The sequence below is a fragment of the Protopterus annectens genome, chromosome 7.part1 (genome assembly GCF_019279795.1).
Source record: "Protopterus annectens isolate FY-2018-M chromosome 7.part1, PAN1.0, whole genome shotgun sequence".
In the NCBI taxonomy this organism is placed as follows: domain Eukaryota; kingdom Metazoa; phylum Chordata; order Ceratodontiformes; family Protopteridae; genus Protopterus; species Protopterus annectens.
Genome location: NC_056740.1, coordinates 233,618,281 through 233,638,054, shown reverse-complemented (window position 1 = coordinate 233,638,054; position 19,774 = coordinate 233,618,281).

Below are 19,774 nucleotides of genomic sequence, written 5' to 3'. Positions count from 1 at the left end.
GATTTAGTTCTGCATGTCCTCCCCGCAGATGAGTGAAGTTAAAGACATGCTGGTAGGTATGAGTGTGAATGGGTGTGCCTTTCTTGAAGGTTGTGTGTCCGGCTGGCAACTCGGCACTGTAAAAATCCACTGCCAATCATCAGCAGACCGGAGTTCCGATGTGGCGACCCCTAACCAGGAAAAGCTGAAAGACATTTGTTTCATAGCTATGTTTCTGAGCCCTTGGTAGATTTGTGTGGCAGTATTAGATTTAGTTTGGTACCACAGATTCCATGCTTTATCTCTTGCTATTAATAGAGACCTTGTTTCTTTCTTTAGCCATGGGGCATAGTTAGATTTTGCACGTATGGTTCTGACAGGAGTGTGAGTAATTAGAATGAAGAGGAAGGTTTTATTGAAATGATGGACAGCATCTTCCAGGGGGAGATGTTTCTGTGGTAGCCAGTTTTATTGAAATGATGGATAGCATCTTCCAGGGGGAGATGTTTCTGTGGTAGCTAGTTGGAGTGGATTAGGGAGCTGATAAAGTTTTTGGGGTTAAATTGTTTTGTACTTCTTATTTGTTTGTAAATTACTTGTTTCATTGAGTTGATTCATTGTCTGATAATATAGGTTGGGAGATTATCACTTTGGCAGTCTGGGAGACAGGTATGCAGTTTGTTAGTTAATATCTGGTCTAGTATGGATTGTTTATTGGATGTTCTACTTATCCTGGTAGAGCTTTGTATGAGCTGGTTAACGCTACACAGATTAATGTGATTAGTGGGATTTTGAGAGTTACAAGCTGACCAATCTATATTAAAGTCTCCTGGGATAATCATTTCTTGGGGTAGGGATTTGTCAGCCCAGGTTAGTATGTTTTCCATTATAATGGTATTTTACCAGGAGGGATGGATGTTCCAATCAGATTGATATGTTTGTGTTCAGTGTAACTTTAGCAAGTAATACTTCTGAGTTGTCAAAAGATGGGATGTCTTGTTTAGAAGTTTCTAATGTTAGATGATTTTTATATAGAAAAGCAACACCGCCACCCTTTTTCCCTAATCTGTTAAGCCATAGGATATTATACCCAGGAGGGAGAATCTCATTATTGGAAGTGAAAGGTTTAAGACAGGTTTCAATGAGTAGGACTATATCTGGGGAGTATTGTGCTAGATTGGCATGTAGTTCCTGAATTTTGTTGTTGATACTTCTAATATTAAGGATTAGAATTAGAAGATCAGATTTGCTCCTAGTGGGGATTGTTGAGCATTGTGTCTGTTTGAAATATGTAGAGCAAGAAGATGGTCTCTCCACGATGTAATAGATGAAAAAAATTTCCAAAAAAAACAAGTAAGAAATATTTAGTAGTAGAACAGGTGGGTTTTGTATGTGGGCCAGGGATGGGATGAATATTACCACTGAGAGCTAAGTTGGAGGTTATAAAGATCAGAGTTTTTAGAAATCTAAGTATTTGTCTCTTGTGTCTTATAGAAGGAGTAGTTGTGGTAGCATGAGGTAGTAGGGAATAGCAAGTGATATGTTGAATCTTTATGTTAAAAATGGATGGTGATATAGTGATGTTAGGAGTTGTCTGAGTTAAATTAATATGTGCAGAGGTAGTGTGGTATGAGACTGGTTGTTGAATGGTTTGAATTATATCTGTGAACTTAAGTATTTAAAATTCAATCTGTAGAAGATTCTTTGGAATTCCATTTGTACAATTATATCTGTAGAACTGAGAGATAAGAATTCTATCAGTATGATTCTGTGAATAGAATTCTACCACTATAGTGCTGAGGGTAGAGTATCATGTGCAAAATCTTATTTAGAATTAATGTCTAGAATATTTTATATATAATTCCATATTTGAATTATATCTTGGAATTCTGTCTGTAGAATTCTGTGTTAAGAACTTTAATAAAACTTTACTTGTATAATATTTATTTTGAATACTGTCAACAGAATTATGTCAGTTCAGTTCTCAAGTTATTATTTCAACTTAAGGTTGTTACAAGCATGTGTAGTTTTAATTCTCAAACTTAGACAGTGCCTAGCTATTAAAGTAATTAAAAATGTGAGCTCTGTATAAACCCAGTTTCAACATCAGAAATGAAATATTAAACAACTTCATAAATGGCATCACAAATAGCCTCACAAATATGATTTAGCCCTGCATATAAACTTCAAGGCTTAGAATTCTATCTGTAAATTCAGTTACTAGAATTATAGTTGTATAATTCTGTATGTTGAATTCAGTGTATAGTATGCTATGTTTACATTTCTATCTCTTGTATTCCATGTTTAGAATTCTGCCTGTATAATTCAGTGTTTATAATTATAGGTACTGATTTTTTTCTTTTCTCTTTTGTTTAGAGTTTTGCATTTAAAATGTAATCTGCACAATGCTTCATTTAGAACTGTATGTTTAGAATTCTCCCTGTAGAATTAAATACACTTATAATTAAGTGTTTATAACTCTATATGTAGAATTCCATGTTTGAATTATATTTGTGACATTATGTATTTAAAATTATGATTAGAATTCTTTCTTTGAAATTTTGCAGCTAGAATTTATACAATTCTTTGTTTATAATTGACAACTTTATTTTATGAAGTGTTCTAAGATTCTTATTTGTAGAATTATTGTGTACAATATACTACTGGTAAAATTCTGTGTTTTAAAAGTCTATCAGAAAAGGGGTTGTTTAGAGTTCCATTTATAAAAAGTTGTCTATAATACTGTACATAGAAATGAACCTTTGAATTTCTATGTGTAGAATTACATCTATTGAATTATGTTTGAAGAACTCTACCTCTAGAACTATGGATTTAAAATTTTGTCTGTACAATTCTGTCTGTAGAATTATGTGCTTAGAACTCTACCAATCCAAGCAGTATATTTTTATGTGTGCAGCTCTCTGTATTATATATCTATGTTTATATTTCCAACTGGACAGTTTTTTTCTATAGAATAATGTGCTTAGGATTCTGTTTGTGGAATTCTGTGTTTGAAATTCTATCTTCAACAGTTTATGTGTAAAATTTTGAGCTTAGAACTCTCCCTTTGTATATTTACATTCATAGAACTATATTCATAGAATTCTATATTTAGAATTATGTGTGTTAAATTATAAATATGAGCCATGTGTTTGCATTTTATCTGTTGATTTATGTACTTAGAACTGCATCTACAGATTTCTGTGCTTAGAATTCTGCATTTGGAATTCTATCTGTAAATGTCTATATGCAGAATTTTGCATTTAGAATTTTATCTGCAAATATTTGCATGTATAAATCTATTTGTAGAATTTTGTGTCCAGAGTTCTATCTCTAGACTCATTTCCTTAAAATTCTATCTGTACAATGTGTGTTTACAGTTCTATATAAAGAATTCTGTCAGTTCAGTTCAAAACTTTGCTGTTTCAACCTCAAGTTTCAATCAAGTCACTATATTCAAAGTTACACAATATGCTGCTATTAATTTCTCTAATAAACTCCATATCACCATACTGACAATTATAGTAGCACAGAAATTAATCTGAAACAGCTTCATAAGTGGTGTCACAAACAACCTCAGGTACAGCATCACAAAAAAAATCATAAATGAAACCTTAAAATATTTCCTAATTCCCCTACAAAACTGCATGTTTACATGTGTATTTTTTAAATTTTATTTGTAAGAATCTGTGTTTAGAATTCAACCTGTAGGAATCTTAAATAGCTTCATAAATGGTGTCATAAACAACCTTGGGAATAGCATCATAAAAATCATGAATGTCATCCTAAAATGCATCCTAATACTCCTACAGAATTGTATGTCTAGATGTCTCTTTTTTCAGTTCCATTGACAGGAATTTGTGTTTAAAATTCTATCTGTACAGTGTGCTGCTTAGAATTATATCTATAGAATTCTGCATTGTGAATTCTGTTTACAGACTTCTATCCATGGAATCCAGAAAACCTACCATTTCTATGCAGTTTATCAATGTTCAGAATGTCATCACTAAACGAACACTGCTGTCTTGTAATGGCAGACTCATAGAAGAGTGAAAGTTGAGTTGTGTGTTTGTATTACTTTCTCTCTCTTCTTTGACTTTGTGTGGAGATCTCAGAGTTAACATATGAGACAAATGATAGATAGATAGACATACAGATATGTAGCTTGGGATATGAAGACTTCCTGCCATATCAGGGGTGCAAGAGAACTTGCACCTTGCAAAAATATTATTTTTGATCTTGGGAGTCAGATATTTTGGAGATAAATAATTGTGTGTGAATTAAATAAGACACAATTATTCCGAGCAAATCCATGAACTTCTATTTTAGAGTTCTAACTATGGAACTTTACAGTTAGTCTTCTATTTGCAGGATTCTGTATTTAAAATTCCGCATGTAAAATTTTCTCTGAATAATACTATGTTTAGAATTCTAGGTGTAGATGTTTGAGATTACAGTTCTAACTTTAGATTTCTATGTGTAGTTTTCTCTGCTTGGAGTTATATATATATATATTAACCATTCTTTATACATAATTCTTACTTATGTCAAATGTTGTCTGCAGAAACCCGTGTTTAGAATTCTAGCTGTATAATTATGTGCTTACAGTTCTGTCTGTAGAATTCTTTGCTTAGACCTCTGGCCATTGAATTCTATGATAATAAATGTCTATTGGGATGTAATCTATATAATTCTATGTTTAGAATTTTGTGTTTATAATTCTTTTTCTAGAATTCCAAATTTAGATTTCTATCTGTAGAATTATGTGTTTAGAATTCCATCTGCAGATTTTTATCTGTAGAATTATGTTTCTGAATTTTGAATTCTTTGTGTGAAAGTCTGCATGTAGAAATCACTGTTTAGAATTCCATGTGTAAATTCTATCATATTCTCTTTGCAATTCAGTGTTTATAATTCTAGCTTTAGAATTGTGTCTATAAAAGTATGTATTATCATTATATGCACAATCCTTGGTTTAGACTTCTATCTGTACAGTCTTATATGCAACATTCTGCATTTAGAAATCTAACTATAAAGTTCTGAATTTACAGTTTTGTCTGCAAAATTCTATCTGTAGAAGTACATGTTTAGCATTCTACATAAAATTACATGTTTAGAATTCTAGCTGTAGAACTATGTCTACAAATTTCTATATCTGAACTCTTTCTGTAATTATGGATTATTTGTGTAGAATTCCACATGAAGAATTCTGATTTTAGAATTTTGTGGTATTCTATATGTCCATCTCTTGAGTCTGAAGTTGAATTTGCAGAATTATTTTATTACAATTCTATATATAGTACTGGATTTATGTCTATTAATCCAAGAATTGAAAGACTGATTCACAAATGACTAAACCCAGTACACTCCAAAAACCTAAAATAGTGAAAACAAGCACTTTAATTTTGTGAGCCATTAACCCTCCCACAAATTTCAGACATATTTTTTTTAGAAGAGTGGTGGTGTTATATGAAGTCTTTTTCCTAAGGTAAGGTGTATGTTGGAGGTTAGGGGCAGGATTAGGGCTAGAGTTAGTGCATAGTAGTCAGGTGGAGCAACAGAGGCTATCCTCCCATCTTCCACCTAATATATTCTAACCCTAACCCCAACCCTAGACCTTACCTTATAAAATTCTAACTGTAATACTACAACTATACAATAATCATTGATATATAACACATACAATAACACACACATACACACAAAAACACTACACATAACCCTAACTTAACCCTTATTCTAACCCTGACCCTCAAACACTCACATATACACTCCTATCATTTATCCCCTTACCTAACCTTCATCCTAACCCTAATTCACTAATACGCACACAAATGCACTCTTAGCGCCTAACCTATACTCACCTGTACAAATCAATATTTCTGGTTACATTTCCACCATTCAGGCAAATGCATATTCAAACAAATATTCAAACATTTATTCCCACGCTCTGTTCTTTCCACAACAGAGACCACATAGAACTGTAGAATTTTACTTTTAGAATTCTGTCTGTAAGTATAACTGTAGAATTCCAAGCATAGAATTATATGCGTAGACTTTTATCTGAAGAATTGTGTGTGTAAATTTCTATCTGCAGAATTCTGTGCTAGTGTTCTTTCTCTTACATTGTGTGTTTATAATCTTATTTGAGGATTCTTTCTTTAGAATTATGTGATTAGTATTATGTCTTCAGAATTCCCTCTGTAAAACTGTGCATGTAGAATCTCTCTGAAATTCAGTGTTTGAAGTAACACGTGCTAGCAATGATTCCCTTCTTTTTGGAGATTTCCCCCATCTTTCAGTTGGTGCAACTGTAGAGTTAGTATAAATATGTACACACACACACACACACACACACACACACACACATATATATATATATATATATATATATATATATATATATATATATATATATATATATACACACACACACACACACACACACACACACACACACACACACACACACACACACACACACACATTGGATGGGCTTATCCCCTACATGTGGAGGTGCAGGGGTCTTTCCCCCTCCAAAAACACTTTTTTCACCCCTCTGTGTTTTTAGGCATTATTTTTCACTGTGTGTGATCCTCATGGTTTGACCACTCAGCAATCCATAGTAGAAACTTCACAAATGTGTGCGCTGCCATAAATAGGATTTGCATGGTTTGTCTTCTTTGAAATCTAGAAAGCAGCATGAATCATAGTAGGAAATCATACTTTTTGTTCCAGCAGAATGAGGGCCTGTCAGTGTGTTGATAAACTGCAGTGCTCGTGTTGTATGGAAGATCAAATTCACGTGGCGTACACTGTCAAGACAGTAAAACACCTTAACACCAAATTATCAGTCTTCATTTACTGTAGGCATGTATGATTTACATGTGAAAGTTCAGTGAAAGAAAGACAGTTTAAAAGGAGCTGAACATCTACAATGCTACCAACTAAATGTGTCACAATGGGATAGCAGCAAACAGTAGGTGGTTTCTGAAGTGCACTGCTCAGTGATAATGCCAAAGACCAAGTCTTGAGAAATCTGATTTTTTTTTTTTTACTTAACCACAGAGTGGAGCCCTTTTGCATAATACATCACTGAGGTGATGTGATACAGTAAAAACTTACATTAGAGGACATTTTGTTACAACATTGCGTGGGGACTCATAGGGCTGAGTTGAGATACAGAGCTGCTGTGATTCTTATATCTTCCTACAACGGCACTGACACAGCAGTGTTTTTTTCTATTTATCTGTAGTATGATGTGTGCTATATTGCTAATGCTTTTTCCATTTCAGAGGTTTGTAGTTATGTGTTTTTTAGCATATGTTAATTTTCGTATTAACTAATTTAATTTATATTCTTGATTGAGACTCATGTTGTGTTCTACATAATATATTGAACACAAGATGAAATGTAATAGATATAGTATGTATTTTTGATTGTAATTCTATATATATATATATATATATATATATATATATATATATATATATATATACATATTTTGAATGCATCTCTATGACATATTCATATACAACAGGTTTATAGTTATGTGATTCTTAGCATAAATTTTGTATTAATTAGTCTATACTTCTGATTGGTTGATTATGTTTTGAGTTAGTATTTAAATGGTTTGAATTTATGGCAGTTGTATAAGTCTGATGAAGCGTTCTTGAAACGTGAAAGCGCTTACTTGCTGCAGTATTAAAGTTTTAAACTTCACTTGGCTGTGTTGAGCTTCCTCTGTTTTTGGACTTTGGATTTTTGGAATTTCGGTGGAAGGCTCTTTACTCAGCGCCACTTTGTTGTTTTATACATTATAAACAAGTTAATCAATTTAAATATAAACCCTTTTATTACCTGCTGTATAGCAAACTGGCTAACTAATAGAACCCAGTCTATTAGTATGGGAGGCATGCTCTCTTCAGAAAGGGTAGTTATCAATAGTATTGCCAAAGGATCAGTCCTACCCCTTATGTTTGGTATTTAATTCTCTGATGTCAAGGTTGACATCAAGGGTCAGTGGCTGATCAAGTTTGGAGATGGCTACAAACTTGGAGTTGTCATAAATCTCCCATCTGACATTTAAATTCCTCAAGAGGGTCTAAACACACCAATAAGTGGTGTCTAGACCACAACCTAAAACTGGGTACCAAGAGATGCAGCATTCTGTCCTTAAGCAACACTGGGCATCCATACAATTATCACAAAGATGACCTCTCCCCTTTGTAAATTGCCTCAGCCATTAGAGACTGAGGTGCTTTCCTTGACAATGAACTATCCTTTTGTTACCATGTATCCATGTTAGGTAATCCTTTTGCCTTGTCAAACTAATCACCAGGGATATTTCATTCAGTTCTAAGGAAGTTATCAACCCTCTCTACTTGTCCCTCATCAGTCCCAGAACAGAGTATAATGACGCCTTTGGTAGGTATCTATCTATGCATATGACCAAGCTTGAGAGACCTCAGCATATCCTCACTAAGATAATCAAAGGCATGTCTTCCCTGAGCTACACAAACTGCTTTAAAGCACTCTCTCTCTCCTTTCACTTTCGTACAGACTCTTGAGAGGTGACCACCATAGCTCTCAACCACTAAGTGCAAGAAATCTGAACAAAGCTAAAAGATAATTGGAAGACAAAGGCCCAAAATCAGGGACAATTTTTAAATATTGCTCTTATAACCTTAACAAGTTGATAAAATAATAGGTTTTGTATTAGCATGCATTTTTCTGAAGGATATGAAGTCTAAAACTCAAATATCTGTCATTATTTAGGGACATCAGTTCTTAGTTATTTGCCAGAAAACTACAAATTTTATGAGGAATACAGCAAAAATATGAGCCAAAATCTGGACATTCTGCTAAAATCTGGCCAATGAGAGATATGGTGACCACTGTCTAGCTTAGAGAACCCTGAAGAATCCAGTCCTACGTGACTTTTACAATTTTGCAAAGCTAATAATACTCTTAATAGAGTCTGAGGAGATTCTAATTTTACTGAATTATAAATAGGACCTACTGGTTAGAGAGAGATATCAATGAAAAGTCCTCTTTTATGGAAGGCACTTACTTTGGATATAAAGCAAAGTAGCTCCCTGACCCTCTTTTAGTGTAACTTGGATGACTGGATGGGCAATCAATAAATATACCTTGGGTCTGGCCCCTCAAGCCCACACTGAAAATGGTCAAAACTAAGTATAAATTGGACATGCCAATGGGTACCTACAATTTGGGTTATTGTGGCTAGGCTACTAACAGTTATCCAGATCAACAGTCTACTATATAATGCTGATGCCCAACTGTGTACTATTGAGCATTCCATCAGCTCTTACTGGTCATACATGTTTGGTGTGCTTTGGCTTTCCTCTTGTTTAGTGGATATCTCACACAAAATTTTTTATGATTCTCATTTTTGAATTTTATAAGATTCACCATAATCATCATCATCATCCTGCACTTTTCCAACATTTCCTGCAAACAGTTGGGGTGTCATATCAAATATTGCCTCCTAACTCATTTCAAACCCACTGTCCTACATATTTCGACAGTCATCCCAGACTGCTGCATTTCTTAATTCATGCAATCCACCCATCTCTTGGTTGAACAGCCTTGTGTCTACTTACCTTCCTCCTGTCTCTACCAAATCTGCTTTAGCAAATCATCTTCTTCTTTTTTTTTTCTTGCACAATTTAGAGATGCAACATAATCTGCTCTCATTTGGTCTTCTCTGCAATTCAAGCTACTTTGGTTTCTGCTCTGATGTGCTGGTTTCTTTGTCTGCCCCAAAGTGTGCCTCCTGCTAATCATCTCAGTCACTTCATCTCTGTTTCCTCCAGCATTCTCAGCTGTTCTACCATCACAGCTCAGATATCTGTACCTCACAGAAGCACTGATTACACCAATGCATACTTTACTTTTCAGCTTCTTTGGCATTATTCTCTCACATACTACCTCTGACACTTTGTGCCATTTGGTTACAGCAGCTCTGATTTTAGCCTTGGTTCCAATATTCAGTTTTTTTTCTCCACAACCACACCTCTGACATACATGAGGCTATTAATCTGTTCCACAATTTTCACTTCTGTCTCAATTTTCAGCATGTTCTGATACCCCGTTTGCTGCCATGTCCACCATCTTTTCTGTTGTCAGTTTCATCTCACGTGCCTTCAGCTTGCATTCTACACCTCTATCATTTGCTGAAGTTACCCTTCAGATTCTACTTTTAGTGTCATATCATCTACATACAGCAACTTTGTTGCTCTATCTCCACCAGCCCATACATTCACTCTCTTCAACACCTTCATGCAATATGGCAGGTGTTTGATACCTCTGTACTGCCTTGTGTTGTGAATATCCTCTTTGTTTTTCCACATTGGCACTAGAATGCTTATTCTCCAGTCATCTGACATCTCTCTGTCTCTCTGTACCATGATAAGCACCCTCAGAGGTCACATGTCCCTAAAGATGTCCAACAACTTGAGCATATCTTCTGTAACTTCACCTGAGCCTACCACTTTCCGTGAATTTATTTCCCTTAGTGCATTTCATATTTCTTTGAATTCTCTTTCTTATGCTATCTTCCATTTGACTTTAATGTACTCTGGACTGGTGAATAGTCTGTTGCTGGCATCACTTATGAATGTTTAATATCCTCTTTATCTTTCTCTTATTGACTTCCAAGCTCATACAGATTTATTCCTGCCATATTCTGAGTCATTTTCTGGGTCATTTTCCAGGAGATAGTAGAGAGGCTCCTATGTCTTGGTTGTTGCCATTGCAACTGCTCTCTTAGCCTCTTTGTTAGCCAGCCAGTATTCCTTTTTAGTTTAGTCCATCTTTTTTATCTTCAACTTCTTCCTGCACCCCTTCTTTCTTTTGATAACTTCTTGGACCTGCCTTCCATCACTAGGTTTCTTTATATACTTTTGTTGTACACCTTGTTCAACCGCAGACCTGTTCTAGCATGTTCACAGAGATTCTGCCATTCTTCTGCTCACCTGCTTTCTCTTCTTCTTATGGTGATAGAATAAGAATTTCCTTTAATTTTTGTGTTTTGGCTCAAATCACCTTCCAGGTCTTCAGCTCAGTCTCTGTTGATCATAGAGACTTTCTGACCACATCTTCCAGCTGACTGTGGCCAACAATAGTTTATCCTGGAGAACAACCATTTCACTAGGGATGACTTTGCAATCTTTAATTTGAACTCAGAGCCTTTTCCTTACTAGAACAAAATCTAACTGATTACATGCTGGCCACTCTTATATGTGATCTTGAGATCATGTCTCTTGATGAACTATGTGTTGCCACCATTATGCATTTGCTAGTCAAAAGTTTAGAACAGTCACCCCTTCATTATTACCTGCTGATTAAGGTATATAAACCCATGCAATACTCATATCCAGTTCTACCTACCCTATTATGAACATTCGAGTCACATATTAGCAAGACCAACTCATTTTGTCTCAGTGTAGCAAAACTTAGTTAATTTTTGTTAGGCTGACTGGTTTTACATCCAGCCTTCACTCAACAGATCTCCTTCAGGTAACCCAGTATTGACAGCATGACACTGCCCATTTAGTAGCTTATTGGGCTATGGCTGTTAGGATTTATGGTGGGTACACACTGGCCAATAGGACTACACAGACTCATAGTTCGATTTGTATATATACGTGATATAAGTCAGTGTACACCAGCTCCTCATTTTTAACAACAAAAATACCCATATCATTTTTGATGGCATTTCCGCATTACCAGGAGCCGGTTTGTATACTACCAAGTGACTAGCCCTGACACAGCATGCCATGGTCTCCTGGAAGATTGATTGGGCTTTAATTTGTATGCTTATTGCTGACCTGGATTCCTCCAGCTAGGTAATAGATACAACATTATTCCCTGCAGCTGACACATCTGTAAACTGTATGTGGCTCTGGTATCTAGTATCTACCATGTACCTGCTCTACACAAATGCAAATGTCCCTTATGAATCCTGACTTTTATTTATGACTCTGTGTTTAGAATTATGCCCTGGGATTCAGAAACATGTTCCCATGGGTGAAGTACTACATGACTGGATTGTGAATTTTTTTAAACTGTCTGTATTTCATGAATTAAGGATAATGTGGTTATTCACTTAAACTAAATGTTATTGCATTTAGGTACACTATTGTTTAGTTTAGATGTATGTCTAGCCCCATTCTGTCTGTGATGCATGGAAAATTTGAAAAACTCATGATCCCGTCACAGAGCATTTCACACATGCTAAACTGTTCCTGAATCCCAGGAATGCTGTGGAATTTTGTTGTTTAGACTTCTGTCTGTGAAAGTCTACATATTGAATTCTGTCCGTGAAATACTGTGTTTAGAGCTCTGTCTGTAGAATTCTCTCCAAAGAACATTATCTGTTGAATTCTGTGTATAAAATTATCTCTATAGAACTTAGTATAGAATTATGTACTTATATAGGAGATTACTAGGCAAGTGGTCCTAGAGCCTTTACAATCCTAGCAATGTTAATCCCAAGTATCCCCATTTGTTCTTTTTGGGTAGTTCGCAGAACAAATTTATGCACAGAGCAGGTCTGTTATAAACACTGGCTGCCCCTGTCCATGAAGGACATGGGTGTCACCCCAGGGGCAAATTTGCAGTCTCCCATCAAATTATCTAGGTTGTGTTTGAATAGGGTCAGTGAGGAGCTCTGTTTTATGTGAATAGGAAGTCTATTCCAGAGAAGCGACAGTCTCTAGGAGACATATCTGTCTCTCCAGCATGTTCTGTTAATGTCATAAGTTAAGTTGAAATCCCTAGAACGAGTGACTCATGTCATTTGACTTGCAGAAGTGCAGCATTTCCATTAGGACAGGGTTGGAGATTGCCCTATAGGTCAGGCACAAGTCACCTCTCAGCAGCCTATAAGATACAGAGTAAAGTGACAGGGCGTTCAACCTCTCCATGTAAGTCATGGTTTGGAGTCCCTGTATTTTCTTAGTGAGAAACCTGAGGTCTGTCCAGCTGCTGCAGGTGTCTGGTGAGGTACATCAAAAAGGGTGCATTATACTCTATTAGTGGTCTGATAAGGGTCAAGTACAGTGGAATTATAACATCCCTTTGACATGGATCTATCTCCTTGCTTATGAGGTATGCTATATAGTAGCTTTTCTTACTACTGTCAAAACTTTCAGATTGCTATCAACCTGTGTTTCCAAGTCTCGCACCACTGTGTTAGAACTCAGGGGTGTGCTGTCAATATTGTAATTTGTAGGGAATTCTATTTTGCTGAAGGGAATAATAATAATCCATTTTTTTCCATTTAGTTTTAGACTATGGCTTTGGCACTAATCATTTGTTTGTGTTAAGCCCTTCTTGTAATATGTTGACATCATTGGGGGACTCAATGATTGTTCCTAGTTTGCAATCATCAACGAACCTGGTGAGCCAAAGGCCATCAACTTTGGCTTGGACTTCTGAGAAATAGATGACAAACAGTAAGGGGCCTAGCACAGACCCCTGTGGTACTCCACTGGTAACAGGTCTACTACTGGAGGTGAAGTCACCAGTTCTGACAGAGTGTATTCTGCCACTGAGCCAACTGGCTATCTATCTAGTAATGTAAGAGTTAATCCCTATTTTTAATTTCTCCAAATCTTTGGGGTTTCTGATACCATGATGAGAATGGACCCCATTCCTAAGTCAAAGTATGATTAAAGTTCATGAAATTAGTATTGTTTCACTCTGATGTCGGCCAGAAGTGCTCTTTGCAGCAACTTCAGTGTGCCCAGTAATGACTCTTTCTGCAATTCATACAATATTACATGTATTGGTAGCATATTTAAATACAATTGTAAATTCTTTTTTATAAGACCCGTCACTCATACTACTGCTAGAACTGCCTGGGTATCTTTCTTCCACATTGCTCTCATTTCTGCCTGCAAATCCTGCTATTTTATGACTTTGTGTCTCTCTGTATGCAGGACACTATAGTGTCCTCACTGAGTGTGGTGATTTCAATGATCAATGCTACTTCTGTCTTCTTTTCATGGACCACTATATCTGGTTTTCTCACATCTATCTTTTGAACTGTTAGTAATGGGTGATCCCATGTGATGTCAGCTTAATCATTTTCCATGATGCTATGTGGCTCATGTTTTCAGTATTTTTCAGCTACTTCAATATTATAATGTTTGCACAATCCCCAGTACAACAGTTTTGCCACATTATTATGCCTTTCAGTATTCAGTCCTTCTGCCATTAGAATATCACAACCAGCAACAAGGTGTGGAACTGTTTCCAATTCTGTTTTACAAAACCTACATTTGTCTGTTTCTCCCACATGTTCAATGGACTTTGTAAACCAATGTGTACATAGTCCACTATCTTGGCCTGCCAATCTTTTGGTTTGAATTCTCCTCTCCTTAACCATTCCTGAATTCGATCCAGATCAACATGAGGTTCTTCCAGGAGTTTTCTATACTTGCAACTATATGCATTTTCTACAGTTCTTGCCTTCTCATCTGATCCTTCACCTTATATTCTTTATTTTGTTTTTTGGCACTTTCAGTTGCTGCCTGATTTTTATCTACTTCTGGTTTGATTTCCATTCCCGCTTGATGCCGATATGCTTCTGATAGACTAAGAAGGGAAGTCATCTTGGATTTATTCTCCTCATGTTTCAAAACTTTCACTACGTTTGGGCCTTGTGAAGTCAGCAGATATGTATGCAGCCCCACAATTGCAGATCTATACATGTAATCAATTTCAAGGAGCCCCCTACCTCCTTCGGAACAGAGAATATATAAACTTGTATGCACTGATTTTTAAAAATCACTTGATGAGTATGAAGCATCCTTCTTGTTTTCCTGTCTAATCTTTCCAACACCTTTTGGGGTCGGTCAGTCACTCCAAAACTGTAAGTTAGGAGAGGAAGAGCAAATTGGTTTATAGCTTGAATTTTGTTCCTAGATGTCAACACTGTTTTCAGGATTAATTTAAGTCTTCTAAAATATTCCTTACTATGTTTTATTTGCATTTCTTCATGTTTTATTGTTGATCCTTCATCAATTACCAAATATTTATATACTCCCTCTTGCTCAATTTCTTTTATATCACATTCTTGTCCCAAACTGATGTTTTCTTGGTGCTGCAGCTTTCCTGCTTTAAAGGGTTCTTTTTGCACATTTATCAAGACCAAATGACATTCTTATATCATCTGAAAAAGTTTTGACTACTTGCAGTTGTGCGGTTGTGCTTTCAGTTCCTCCTCCTCTGAGCTATACAGTTTTAAATTGTCAAAAAAGAAAAGATAAGTCTTAACACTTTGTTGTTTTCTAGGAGCCAAATTATAGCCATGACCTAATCAGTTAAGTAGACAGCTTAATAGGTTAAGGGCAAGGCAAAAGAGCAACATTGACAGAGTCACCCTGGAATATCACCTTTTGGATTTTTATCCCTGGAATAATAATTTGTCCTTTATAATTTCTTAACTACAATGTGGTTTGCCACTGTTTCTTGGTCAGTGTGATGTAGATTTATCAGTAGAGGCTGTATCTTACACATTTTTAAGCACTCTTTTATCCATGAATGTGGGATACTGTCAAATGCTATTTTGTAGTCAATCCATGCCATACTTAGATTCTTCCCCTTTTTAAAGTTCTGCACTGTGACTTTATTTAACAACAAATGATCCTTTGTTCCATATGACTTTCCTTTATTACCCTTTTGTTCTATTGCCATAATTGAGTTTTCTTCTAAATGACTATAAACTCTGTCGGCATCAGTTCCAGTGTATAGTTTATATGTCGTTGGAAGGCAAGTTATTGGTCTATAATTTTTAGGATAGCTTGCAGGTTCAGTCTTAAGTAGGAGAATTGTTTTTCTTGTTGCAAGCCAGGTTGGTGTCTGTTCAGGGTATGCATATAAACATAGTTCTTACTTATGGCTAAATCTTCGTGCAAAAATGTTAATACTTTTAACCAGAAATTAAGTACTGCATCTGGGCCTGGGGTTTTCCAATTAGAGGCTTTTCTTAACTTTGTTTCAATCTCTCTGGCTGTTACTTCATTGCATTTCATATCCTGTACCTTTGAACTTCTTATTCTTTCTTTTACTTCTTCTGTTCATTTAGCATCTTTGTTATGTTCCACAGGATTTTCATAAATATTTCTCCAAAATGTATCTATTTCTTCTTTTTTTGTGTGGTATTTCAATTCCTTTTACCTTGTTTCCCAATTCTCTAAAAACTTTTTTTAGGTCATCAACAAATTACTTATTTTGTACTTTTCATTTATATTTATCTGGGTATCTTCTAAGTTTTTCTGCCTGTACTGATATTTTTAGTTTATTATCTGTGATAGTGCATGATAAATCCTGATCCATTATAATACTGAACATTGCTTTTATCACGGCTATCTTTCTATTTTTGTTGATCTGTTCCCTCTTCTATGCTCTTCTAACAATGATACTTCTTGTCTTAACTACTTTATAGTTTTCTCTATTTGATACTTCCATGATGGCATTCGATTTCTCCTCTTCCTTTCCCTTACTACCCTGTGTTCTTGTGGTATCATTTCATCTATTAGTTTAGCTGCACAGTAATATATCATGTTTACTTATGTTCTATTGCATGGATCTCTATGAACAGTCCTAATTACTGTGTTCATTTGTTTTATCAAACGTCTGACTTTTTGAGTTGTATTGACCTTCTGCAGTCTATTTCTTTCATTGATCTTAATATGACTATCTACCTCTATTAAATCAAGCAACTCTTCTCTTAGCTCATTTCCTTCTAAACTGAGGGGACATTTTTTGTTCTCCGTTTCCTGATGGCATTCTATATAAAGTTCTATATAAACATCTTTCTATGCTACATTCTCTTCAGTTTCATCCTGTGTCATCCATTGCTCTATTATATGATAACTCACTGACCTATCACTCTTCAACATTGACTGAGTCATAGTAGCCAGTTTCCTGTTCCTTCTCTTGTTGTTCAGCTTCAAGTGAATATTTATACTGGTTTCCTATGGAAGGCTCCAACATATCTTCATATGGCAACTGACCAGTTGCTTCCCATTCCACTGGTTTCTCCTTAATTTGGATGTCCATTTCTCTATTTTGCTGTGGTGCTTTCTGAGTTAGATATACTACACTGACTCCTTCACTTCGCAGGTACTCCATAACCTCAGTTTCTATTTCTTTCACTTCTCCATTACTACTGATTATATTTTCACACTTCCTCAGATGCTTCTTTTTCCAAACAGATAATGTTCTTTCACAAATCTGTTGTAGTAATGAACGCAAATTTTTATTTGAAGCTTCTGACAGTTTTTCTTGTGGATTGTATTAATGAACACACATTTTTATTTCAAGCTCCTGACAGTTTTCCTCTAATTTCTCTCTTAATCTTTTTGTATAGCGTGTGTCTGGAAATTCTGAGCTTTTTACATAATAGTAACAATACATAATTTCTTTCTTATCCTCAATAGTCCACTCTATCATCTTTATGGCTCTTCTTTGGTCTATCAATTTTTGTGATTTTTGTGGACTGCTACTTCCTTCTACAACAGGGGGGGGGGCATCCTCCCCAGGGCCTGGCCTGGCCCCATTGTAGGAATATTTCCATATTTTGAGGATTCTACAATGTCATATTTTTCAGTCCTGGCACCAGTGCACCTACTAGGATTGGGCACTTTTTTATCCTAGGTCTTGTGCACCCAGCTATCTTTTTTAATTTTTGACCTATTTGTGTCCATAATATATGCTATATAAAATACAGTCCATATATCAGTGTTATCTTGGTGAGATTTTGTGAAAAACAGGGTCCACCTCGTGAAGGTACTGACCAAGACTTGAGGATGAATTCAATTTCAGCAAAACTACTCTCCTTTGCTTGCTGACTTATCATCTCTCTATTTGGACCCCTACCTCTATTTGGATATGGAGTTTGGAGCAGATTTGTATTGTAGGGTTGTACTATTGTAAATTCTGCCTGCTTCCTGTTGGATGCTGTTATTGGAATCTCAGGCAAACTGAAGATATGTGACTTTAATTTACAGTTTGTTGTAACACATCTCATATTTAGTGATGTTTCTACTATATTGCATGACAGAGTAGATTTATTTAATTTGGTAAAAATATATGTTTCAGTCACTTTACCTATAATCCTAATAGGTGACATGAATTGTCATGACAGAAGAAATAAAGAAAAAAATCAAAAATATGTTACAGTACTTAAAGTATTGTAATGTGGCAATCTTATTTAGGCCTGTGTGTAGGTGATATATACACAAGAGGTGCACTGAAGACAGAAATTTAATATTTTGTGTACTCTGTAGGTTTACATCTTCTTGCTATTAGTATTTTAGATAATTATTTTTCTGAACATAATATATTATTTGAAACTGGTCTTGCCATCAATTTTATTATAAAAGGAAAGGGGATAAAACATTTGAGTAGTTGGATGTAGGATACAAATGAATGAAAAAAGGAGAATTAGCACTATGGGAATTGTATACATCCTTGATACTTTCTATGCTATTTGGACTCATTGGTGGCAATTATTTAAAGATAAATATACACTTACAGTTTGTGCAGTTGAAGAAAAAGGGTGCAGAAAAGATATATATTATCAGGCTGTATGGCAAGCATTCAAGGCAGAACTGGGTATACACAAGATGAAAAAAATCTAGACTAGGAGAAATGATTGAATAATTTTAATAAAGGGAAGATAGTTGTCTTATTATATAAACAACAGTATTTTATTTCAGGTACTTAGCAAGAACTTTCTCCTTTGTTTAGAAAAATTCATAAAGAAAAAAAAAATAGCTATTACTATGCTTAAAAATAGAAGAGGGGATGTAGCAAGAACTCATAGGTTCATAGGTACATAGGTTGGTACTAGGCTATCGGCCCTAGGGCCTATACAAGGCTAGCCATAACAATTCCCTGGCTATTTCTTCCCACACTATTTACTTCCCTGGACCCCTGTCTAGCAGGGTGACTGACGTGATCCCAGGGGTGAATTTCCTTTCTCCCATCCAATCGTCAAGGTTTCTTTCGAAGAATGGGATTATGGACATAACTGAATGTTCCTTTCAAAGTTGTATGTTTCTTTTCTGTTAATTGGAAAATATGAACTGTTGATTGGCTTTCTATGGAAAATAATTATTTCTTAGATAAACAGATTACTTTGGAGAAACATAATAAGGTGTTAGGTTTCCTTCAAAGGATCTGCCCTCCAGGCGTTGATGGGATCACTTATACATTTTATAGACGTATGTGTTTATCTCAAAAACAGATCTTTTTAAAAGTACTGAATGAATGATTGGCTGAACAGGCTATGACAGACTGGATATGTGAGGGATTTGTCTGTTTTACATATAAAAAAGGAGACATATTTGATATACACAGTTAGAAACCCTTGACCATGAATAAACGGACTATAACATTTTTTGTAAACTTTTACAAGTTAGATTAAGTATAATTGCACATAAATGCTTTAATGTTGAGTTATTTGTTATCAAAAGTAAGCAAATTAGAGGCATGTTAATTTTTATGAGAGATTATGGCTAGTGTATTGGATGGATTTATGAATGGTGTTTTATTAGCTTGTGTTGTTCAAAAAGCCTATGGTACCACATCTCATGATGTAATGTAGGATGTCTTAGATAGTTATGGTATTAGTTATAAGATCATAAATTCAACACACTTCAACAACACAGTTCAATCATAGCCTCACCTCAGGATTTGTGCCTGCTGAATGGTGCACAGCGACGGCTATCCCACTCCACAAGGGGGAGCCACC